The sequence below is a fragment of the Chiloscyllium plagiosum genome, chromosome 14, assembly GCF_004010195.1.
Source record: "Chiloscyllium plagiosum isolate BGI_BamShark_2017 chromosome 14, ASM401019v2, whole genome shotgun sequence".
Taxonomy (NCBI): Eukaryota; Metazoa; Chordata; class Chondrichthyes; order Orectolobiformes; family Hemiscylliidae; genus Chiloscyllium; species Chiloscyllium plagiosum.
In genome coordinates this window covers 4954868-4965027 of record NC_057723.1, presented here as the reverse complement: position 1 = coordinate 4965027, position 10160 = coordinate 4954868, and the positions used below count along the sequence as shown (strand labels likewise).

At 41.4% G+C, this 10160-nt stretch overlaps 1 protein-coding gene across 1 annotated transcript in view; it reads left to right on the top strand.

The window, feature by feature from the left end:
* LOC122556425 (protocadherin-10-like) overlaps positions 1-7340 on the top strand; it is a 47314-nt gene extending 39974 nt beyond the window's left edge. The window contains exon 2 of the mRNA XM_043703062.1: positions 6181-7340. The gene's annotated coding sequence lies outside the window, so the exon portion shown is untranslated. The remainder of the gene's footprint in view (positions 1-6180) is intronic.
* The last annotated feature ends 2820 nt before the right edge of the window (positions 7341-10160 follow it).

Below are 10160 nucleotides of genomic sequence, written 5' to 3'. Positions count from 1 at the left end.
GGTTGGAGTGTTCCCAGTCGGAAGATAAGACGCTCCTCTTCCGACCGTCGCGTTGTTGTGGTTTGGCGGTGGATGAGTCCAATGACCTGCATATCCTCGGTGGAGTGGGAGGGGGAGTTGAAATGCTGTGCTACAGGGTGGTTGGGTTGGTTCGTCCGGGTGGCCCAGAGGTGCTCTCTGAATCGCTCCGCAAGTAGGCGGCCTGTCTCCCCAATATAGCGGCGGCCACACCGGCTGCAGCGGATGCAGTAGATGATGTGGGTGGAGGTGCAGGTGAATCTGTGGCGGATATGGAAGTTTCCTTTGGGGCCTTGGAGAGAAGTGAGGGGGGAGGTGTGGGCGCAAGTGTTGCACCTCCTGCGGTTGCAAGGGAAGGTGCCGGGAGTGGTGGTTGGGTCGGTGGGGGGTGTGGATCTGACAAGGGAGTCGCGGAGGGAGTGGTCTCTACGGACAGCTGATAGGGGAGGGGAGGGAAATATATCTTTGGTGCTGGGGTCTGTTTGGAGGTGGCGGAAGTGACGGCGGATGATGCGCTGTACATGGAGATTGGTGGGGTGGTAGGTGAGGGCCAGTGGGGTTCTGTCCTGGTGGCGGTTGGAGGGGCGGGGCTCAAGGGCGGAGGGGCGGGAAGTGGAGGAGATGCGGTGGAGGGCGCCGTCGACCACGTCGGGGGGGAAATTGCGGTCCTTGAAGAAGGAGGCCATCTGTGTTGTACGTATTTTGAACTGGTCCTTCTGGGAGCAGATGCAGCGGAGACGAAGGAATTGGGAGAATGGGATGGCGTTTTCACAGGGGGCAGGATGGGAGGAGGTGTAGTCCAGGTACCTGTGGGAGTCGGTTGGTTTGTAGTAGAAACCAACTTGTGTTCATTTGTGCCGTCAACTCATTTATCTTGTTTCAAATGGAGTGAGCATTCAGATAACGTGCTCTTATGTTAGATTTATTCCTTCTTTTTGAATTCGAATTCCTCCACCAGAAGAACATTTTTTTTAAACATTCTCACTTTTTCTGACACTACCTGGCTTCCTCTTATCTTAGTGCTAAACTGCTCAGCTTTTTTTTGCTTTCTTATTTTCTGTCTTGATTCTTATTTTACTTAAGCCCTTACCCATTCCTGCTAACTCAGAGCCTCCCCTTATATTTCCTTCCCCTGCCAAACTAGTCTACCCAGCAGTGGTAGCAAAACCACCCACAAGAATGTCACTCCTGTCACCTATTGGGTGAAGACCATCCATCTTAAGCAGGTCCCACCCACCCCAGAAATGGATGCAGATATTCAGGAACCGAAAGCTCTCTCTCCTACATCACTCCCCCTGCCATGTTTTAAGCTCCGAACAGCATATATCATCCTGCACACCCTCAGCTGATGAATCAGTGCTCATTCATGTTGAACAGAAATTGGAGGAAACACTGAGAGTGAATGGGTACAGAATGTACTGTGATTGGGTGAGTTCAATGTTCACTATCAAGAGTGGTTCAGCAGCACCACTTTTGAGTGAGCTGGTTGAATTCTAAAATACTGTAGAGGCTTGACACCATCCAGGATAAGGCATCACACTTGATTGGCACCACACTAAGAAGCATCCATTCTGTCCACCACCACTGATGCTCAGAGCAGCAGTGTGTGCTATCTGCAAAATGTACTGCAGAAATTTATCAAAAATCCTTAGGTAGCCCCTTCCAAACCCACAATTAGTTCCATCCAGAAGGACAAGCGCAGCAGATACATGGTGACATTAAGTTTCCCTCCAAACCACTTACCATCTTGACTTGGAAATACATTGCCATTCCTTCATTGTGAAATGGTCAAAATCCTGCAGGTCCCTCCCAAATGCCATCATGGGTCTACCTACAGCACATGGATTGCTATGGTTCAAGATGGAAGCTTACCACCACCTTCTCAAGGGCAGTTAGAGATAATAAATAAATGCTGGCTCAGCAGTGACAGCCACATACCATGTCCCAAAAGTGAATTTAAAAAAAACCATTGCTGCTAAACTGAGTCTGTGGTGGGTGATGAGGGAACTATCGTGAGGTAAAAATATACCAACTTCATCCTTGGTGAACCAACTCCTGCAATTGCATCTGTTCATGATAATATGGGTAGAAGAATCATTTCCACAGTCCTTCTGGAGGCAAGTTTGATCTTCACATTTAGAATATCCTTAAGTGCGTTGTGTGGTAATATCATCAAATTGAATCACGTAAAGTAAGTCAAGGCAGAATCCATGAGGCACTGTGATCCATCAACAGCAGACAAATTGCATTCAAACAAATTTCAAAGCTCATGGCCCTGAACGTCACCTCACTTTACAATTTTTATCAAGACACTGAATCAACCCATGTTAAATGGAAAGTGTAGGAGGGCATGTCAAGAGTGGCCCATACTTACAAATGAGGTGTTGGCTTGTTGGAGCTACAAAAGAGACCAATGCTTGCCTAACAGCATAAACAGCAAATGACATGGATAAAGAATTCCCCATCCAACTTCGGATCAAAGCCCTGAAGGTGCATTCACATTGATTCATGAGTGGTGGCGCATAACTAAATGAATCACTGCAGGGGGTGGCTCTACAAACATTTCATCCTCAATCAGTTGGAGACCACAACATCAGTTCAAACTATAATACTGAAACATTAGCAATGATTTCCAACCAGACTGGTGAGTGCATTATCCATCTTTCCTCCTCCTCAGGTCCACAGTATCATAAACACCAGAATTCAGCCAATTCTATTCAGGACACATGATTTCACTGGAAGCACTGGATTCTACAAAGGCTCTAGACCCAGATAATAGTCCTGTGGTAGTACTGAAGAACTGTGCTTTGGAACCCACTGATTCATTAATCAAATATTTCTGATAGACTTACAACACTGGCCATAAACCTGATCATATGGCAAACAGACAAGTTATGTTCTGTACAAAAAAAGTATAGAATTACAACCTGGTAAATTACTGCCAATCTGTCTACTCCATATCATCAGCAAAATGATGTAGGGTGTCATCCACAGTGCTCTCAAGTAGCATTTACTCAGCAATAACCTGCTAACTGATACTCAGTTTGGGTTCTACCACACTCAGCTCCTTACCTCATTACAGCTTTGGTTTAAACATGCATAAAAGAGCTTATTTCCAGAGATGAGGTGAGAGTGAATAACCTTGACATCAAAGATGCAGTTGATTGAATGTGTTTTTAAAGAGCCCTGGCAAAACTGGAGTCAATGGGAATGAGGGGAATATGTTCCACTCATTGGAATCATACCTAGAGTAAATTTAGATAGTTTTGGTGGTTAAAGGGCAGCCATCTAAATGACAGGACATCTCCATAGGAATTCTTCAAGGTCATGTCTGGACAAAAACCATCTTAGGCTGTATCACCAATGATGTTCCCTCTATCATAAGGTCAGAACTGAGGATGTTCACTGATCCAGCATGGCCTGAACATGATCATCGAATCCCTGCAATGTTGAAACAGGTCATTTGGCCTATCAAGTCTACACTGACCACTCCAAAGAACATCCCAACACTCTGCCCTATCCTCATAACCCTGAATTCCCCATTGTTAATTCACTTAATCTACACATCCCTAGACAGAATGGGCAATTTACCATGGCCAATTCAACAGACCTGCACATTTTTGGACAGTGGGAGGAAACTGGAGCACCTGGAAGAAACCCATGCAGGCACAAGGAGAATATGCAAACTCCACACAGACAGTTGCCTGAGACTGGAATCAAACCTGGTTCCCTGATGTTGTGAGGCAGCAGTGCTAACCACTGAGCCACCATGCTGTCCCAAATTAAATACAAGTCAGGTAGGAGTCAAACTTGCAATCTCTGATCCATAGTCAGGTGTGTTATCCATTCCACCACTGGCCTAAATGACAAAAGCTTGGATTGACAAGTGACAAATAATATTTTCATCATGCAAGTGCCGGATAATGACTTTCTCCAACATGGTGAAATCTGAATATCACTGTTGACATTTAATGGTGACATGATTACTAAGACCCACACAATCAAATTTTTTTCTGGTCAATGACCATGGCCCAGAAACTGAAGTGCTGTGGGTTGATTAGCCTGACCTTAGTTGTTGGTAAGATTGTAGAGTCCATAATTAAGGATGAGTTTGTTGAATACTTGGAAGTACATGGTAAAATAGGGCAAAGTCAGCATGGCTTCGTCAAGGGGACATAATGCATGACAAATCTGTCAGAATTCTTTGAGGAGGTAAAGTATAGGTAAAACAAAAGAGTGCCAGTGAATGCCATCTATGTGAATTTCTGGAAGATCTTTGACAGAAAACTGCAAAATAAGATAAGACCATAAGACCATAAGACACAGAAGCAGAAATCAGGTCATTCAACCCATTGGGTCTGCTCAGCCATTCAATCATGGCTGATCAGCGTTTCATTCCCATTCTCCTGCTTTCTCCACGTAACTCTTGATCTGTTTGATATTCACGAACCTATCTATCTCAGATATAATCAATGACCTGGCCTTCACAGCCTTCTGTAGCAATGAATTCCACAGATTCACCACTCTGTGGCTGAAAACATTTCTCCTTATCTCTGTACTAAAATGTTTTTCCTTTACTCTAAGGCTATGCACTCAGATCCTAGTCTCTCCTATCAATGGCAGTCTATGGTGTTAGAGGCAATCTACTGTCATGAATAGAGGGTTGTCTGACTGGTAGAAGGCACAGAATACATGTAAAGTCATCTTTTGCAGATGACAGGTGGTGACTAGTGGAGTTCCACAGGGGTCGGTACTAGGACCTCAACTTTTGACCTGATGCATTAACAATGTGGATGAAGGAACTGAGTGCTTTGTTGCTAAGTTTGCAAATTTCCCAAAGGCAGATGGAAGAACAGATATTGTTGCGGAAGCAGGAAGTCTCCAGAAGGACGTGGGCATGTTAGGTGAGTGGTCGAAGAAGTAGTAGATGGAATAAAATGTGACAAAGTGTGAGGTTATACATGTTGGAAGGAAGAACAAAGTCATGAGCTATTTTCCAAGTGGGGAAAGGCTTTGGAAATCTGAAGTGCAAAGAGACTAGGGAGTTTGAGTTCAACATTCTCTTCAGCTTAACATGAAGATTCATTTGGTGATTTGGAAGACAAATGTATTAGCGGCATTAATTTCAAGAGTGCTAGAAAACAAAAGCAGGGATGTAATGTTGAGGCTATATAAGGCACTGGTCAGACGATATTTGGAATATTGTGAGCAGTTTTCGGCCCAGTATTTAAAGAAAGATGCGCTGGCATTGGAGAGGGTGCAGAGGAGGTTTAGATAAATGATTGTGAGGATGAAGGGCTGGTCACAAAAGGAACGGTTGAAAACTGTGAGTCTATTCTTAATGGAGTTTAGAAGGATGAGGGGGAATCTCATTGAAACTTCGAGGATACTGAGATGTCTGGATGGTGTGGTTGTGGAGAAGATGTTTCTACCAGTAGGAGAGACTGGGACCCAGAGCACAGCCTCAGAGTGAAGAGATGATGACGAATTTCTGCCAGTTGTGACTCTGTAGAACTCATTGCCACAAAAGGCTGCAGAGGCCAAGTTATTGATTGCATTTAAGATAGAGGTAGGTTCTTGATTAGTAATGGAATTATGGGGAGAAGGCAGGAGAAAGGAGTTGAGTAACATATTAGCCATGATCGAATGGCAGAACAAATGTAACGGGCTGAATGGCCTAATTCTGTTGCTATATGCTATGGTCTTATAGTCTTATTATAGCTCCAAGAGCAGGTCAACAGCTATGAATCTTACAGTTACTAAGTCACCTTATGACTCCGCAAATCTATCCACCATAAAGTTTGAACCGACAATTTTTAGCTCATTTATTGAATGACCTTTTATTTTGAGAAGCAGCTCTGAATTACCCTTTTAATGTTAATGACTGTAATGTTATTGGCTGTACAATAATTAAAGTAATGAATGCATTAAGAAGGAATTGTTGTAATGACCTGATATAATCAACTGAAGTAATAAATTCACTTAGAGATAATGGCAGTTATAAATATTTGGCTAAACAGAAATGTCAGGTAACAGTTCCACTTAGAAAAACAACAGTTTTTAACTGCACCTAAAAATAAAGAGGATACACAAAATAATATCCTATGAAACTTATAACTCTGATCCAAATATGAATTTATTTTTTTCTTTTTCTTGTCTCAGACTTCCAGAAGGAATGGATCAGATTCAATTGTTGCAGTCCTATCACATTCAGTCATAAATGGTGGAAGACAATTGCGCAGTTCAGTGACGGAGGAGAATCCACAAATGTCATCAATTCTTGGATAAATTTAACCTGGCCTGTTACAGTCCCATCAGTTTCCTTTCAATCATCAGTAAAGTGATGGAATATGTCATCAACATTATTCTAAAGCTGCATCTGCTCAGCAATAAACTGCTCTCTGCTGCCTGCTTTGGATTCCACTCGGACCACTTCCTTACTTCAGTACAGCCTTAGTTCAAACATACACAGAAGAGCTTATTTCCAGAGGTGAGGTGACAGTGATGGACCTTGACATCATGGCCACATCTGATCAAGCATAACATGAAGGAGCCCTAGCAAAACTGGAGTCAATCAGAATCAGAGAGCAAAACAATCTGCTGGCTGTAACCATACCTGTCACAAAAAAAGATGGCTGTGGTTGTTGGAGGTCAATCACCTCAGGATTTAACCATTTTCTGCTACTTCATCAACAACTTTAATTCCATAATAAGGTCAGAGGTGGGGGTATTTTCCATTGATTGCACAATGCTCATCACCACATGTGACTCAGATACTGAAGCAGCCCATGTCCAAATGCAACAAGGTCTAGACAATATTCAGCCATTGTCTGACCTGTGGCAAGTAACAATCGTGCCACACAATTACCAGGCCAAGATGATCTCCGATAAAATCCAATCTAACCACTCCCCTTAATATTCAACAACATTACCATCACTGAATTCCCAACCATTAATATCCTGTGGTTACCATTGAGGGGAAATGGATATGAACGAGCAATATAAATACAATCGCTACAAGTGCATATCCAGGGCGAGGAATTCTGCAGTGTGTAACTCACCTCCTAACTGACAAAACCTTATCCACCAAAAACAAGGCACAAGTCAGGAGTGTGATGAAACATTCCCCAACTGTCTGGATGAGTGCAACTTCAACACATACAATAGACTTGATACCATCGAAGATTAAACATCTCACTTGACTGGCAACACATCCATTCACATTGACTCCCAACACAACCAATTTTCAGTAGCAACAGTGTAAACCACGTGCAAAATGCACTGCAGAAACTCACCAGAACTCCTAGACAGCACCTTCCACACCCATGACAACTTCCATCTGGAAGGATAGGAGAGCAGATACATGAGAAACAGCACCATGCAGTCCTAACTTGGAAATATACCACCACTGTTTCACTGTTATTCTTTCAAAATCTTGGAATTCACTCTCTAATGGCATTATGCGTCTACCTACAGCACACGATCTGCAACAGTTCAAAAAGGCAGCTCATTAATGCTTTCTCAAGGGCAACTAGGGACAAATAATAAATGCTGGTCCAAAGAGATGCCATCACTGCATGAGTGAATTTATAACAAAATGGGGAAATTGAAATCACCTATTATAATCACACCATTAATTTTCATCTCTGAGATTTGACTATGTATCTGCTATTCTAACCCTACCTGACTGCAGTTCTACATGCGTTGTGTCTGTTTTAATGTTGCATGAAGTTATTTAATAGCTTGCCACACGCAGAATTGTTTACAACTTTACTTTTGGCAATTCTTTTGATTCTTTTTAAACATATTTTTCAAGCTATCTAATTTTGTTTCAGGCATAACACGTTAATTGCTGACTTAATTTGGTGCTTGTACACACAGGATCAGCAGACTGTACTGTTATGACTCCCCTATTCTGTTACTTGAATATCCATACGAAGAGCATAATATCAGCAGTAAAAGTCTATAAAGCTTTCATTAAGTGACTTGTTGATGATGATAATAGAGTCCATGGAACTTAAAACATTGCATAGTTCCAAATTCTACTTCTTATTGTTGAAAATTGTAAATACTAATGACATAGCAACACCCTGCAACAAAATTTGACTTTATAATTTCAGTAATTCTTTTAAGAATTGCAATTTCAATGGATTTCGTATAATGGAACACTTTGAAAAATATAATCAATGTTAAAGAATGATCTTCAAATATACATTTTGGCCATTTGTGTTGAGAAAATGTTCTCAATGGAAAAAGTATGGTCAAGAGTGACGGATTTATTAAAAATGTATTTATGCATATTAACTAAAGAAGAAAAAACACAGTGTTTTTCATTCTCCCAGAAAGACAAATAAACTGTGAAGCATGTGGACAAGAATTTAACTTAGACATCTGTAAAATGCATAATTCAAATTGCATGATGTGAGTATACTCTATTATGACTAATTGCCTGCATTGTCTGTTGTGTTGTGTCACTATCATAAGTGGGATAGACTGTGATTACATCTAGCAACTCAAGACTGGACATCCATGAGGTGTTATGGGCCATCAAAAGCATCAGAGTTGTAATGTAAACACAATCTGAATCATCATGACACAATATATCCCTCACTCTACAATTACCATCAACCCAGGGGATCAGCCCCGGTTTAATGAAGAATGCAAGAAGGCATGCCAGAAGCAGCAGCAGGCATTCCTTAAATTAAGTAGTAGAGTTGCTGATGCAACAAAACGGGACTAACTGTGAGCAAACAATGCAAACCACGAGCAACAGACAGACCTGCGGAATTCCACAATGAATGAGTCAGATTTAAGATCTGCAGTTCTTGATACCTAGTCAGGAATGGTGGGCAGACAAATAAACAACTTTGTGGAGAATAAGGATGAATATTCTTAATATCAATAATGGGGAATTCTAACACAAATGCAAATATCAGGCTGAAGCGCTTGAAATAATCTTCAGCGAAGACAAAGTTTATCTGAGGTGTGGCAATGAGCCGAATGGCAATTATAGGTTTTAAAATGATTCTCAGATACTAAGCTTACAAAGTGCAAAAGCAGCTATCCAACTTCATTGCAAATTTGTTTTCATCCAGTAAATAATATCACAAAACCATCTTTGGAGGATAACATGCCGGTTGGTTAGTGCTTACTATCCAACTTAACCCTGTCATTCTGTTCTGGATAGATGCACATTAATGGTGTGAGTTCTACAAACAACAATTCTTTCCATAAAGTTAAAGAATTCTTGGCTCCCAAGCATGTCATTGGATAAATGACTTTAGCTGTGGTTGTGACAGGAGTCAATGGATATTGTCTAGGGCTATTTGATGGTGACAATGACCTCCCCCATTTCTTAAATAGATTACAGGCTAGTGGTTATCCTATGTCATTGCTGTGATGTCCTAAATGTCAGTCTTTCTAAAAAAAAAGTCAGCCCTTTTCAAGGAGGCACTGTGTTTGTACATATAATATGAACTGTTTGAAGTTCTGTAATGTTGACTAATTTGCCTGGTTTACCAATGGAGACCATTGTGCCACTGGTGCAAAATAAACACTGCCTGATGTTTGAATGAAAGACCTTGTGATGAGCTTAAGTTTGAAGTATTTCACAACATGAACTATTGACTGTCATAACCATCAATCAATCCAACATTATCAGCAACATTGAGTTAGTATTGATCACTAACTGATTGGGATAATTCAAATTGCATGATGTGAGTATACTCTAATATGACTAATTGCCTGCATTGTCTGTTGTGTTGTGTCGCTGTCATAAGTGGGATAGACTGTGAGTACATCTAGCAACTCAAGACTGGACATCCATGAGGTGTTATGGGCCATCAAAAGCATCAGAGTTCTAATGTAAACACAATCTGTCATAAGTGGGATAGACTGTGAGTACATCTAGCAACTCAAGACTGGACATCCATGAGGTGTTATGGGCCATCAAAAGCATCAGAGTTGCTTTTGATCAAAAGCATCAGACGTAATGGCCTAATGGCATTATTACTGGACTGTTAATCCAGAGACCCTGATAATGTTCTGGTGACCCATGTTTGAATCCTGCCACAACAGACAGTGGAATTTGAATTCACTTAAACAAAAACTAAAATTAAGATTGTAATAATGACCATGAGTCC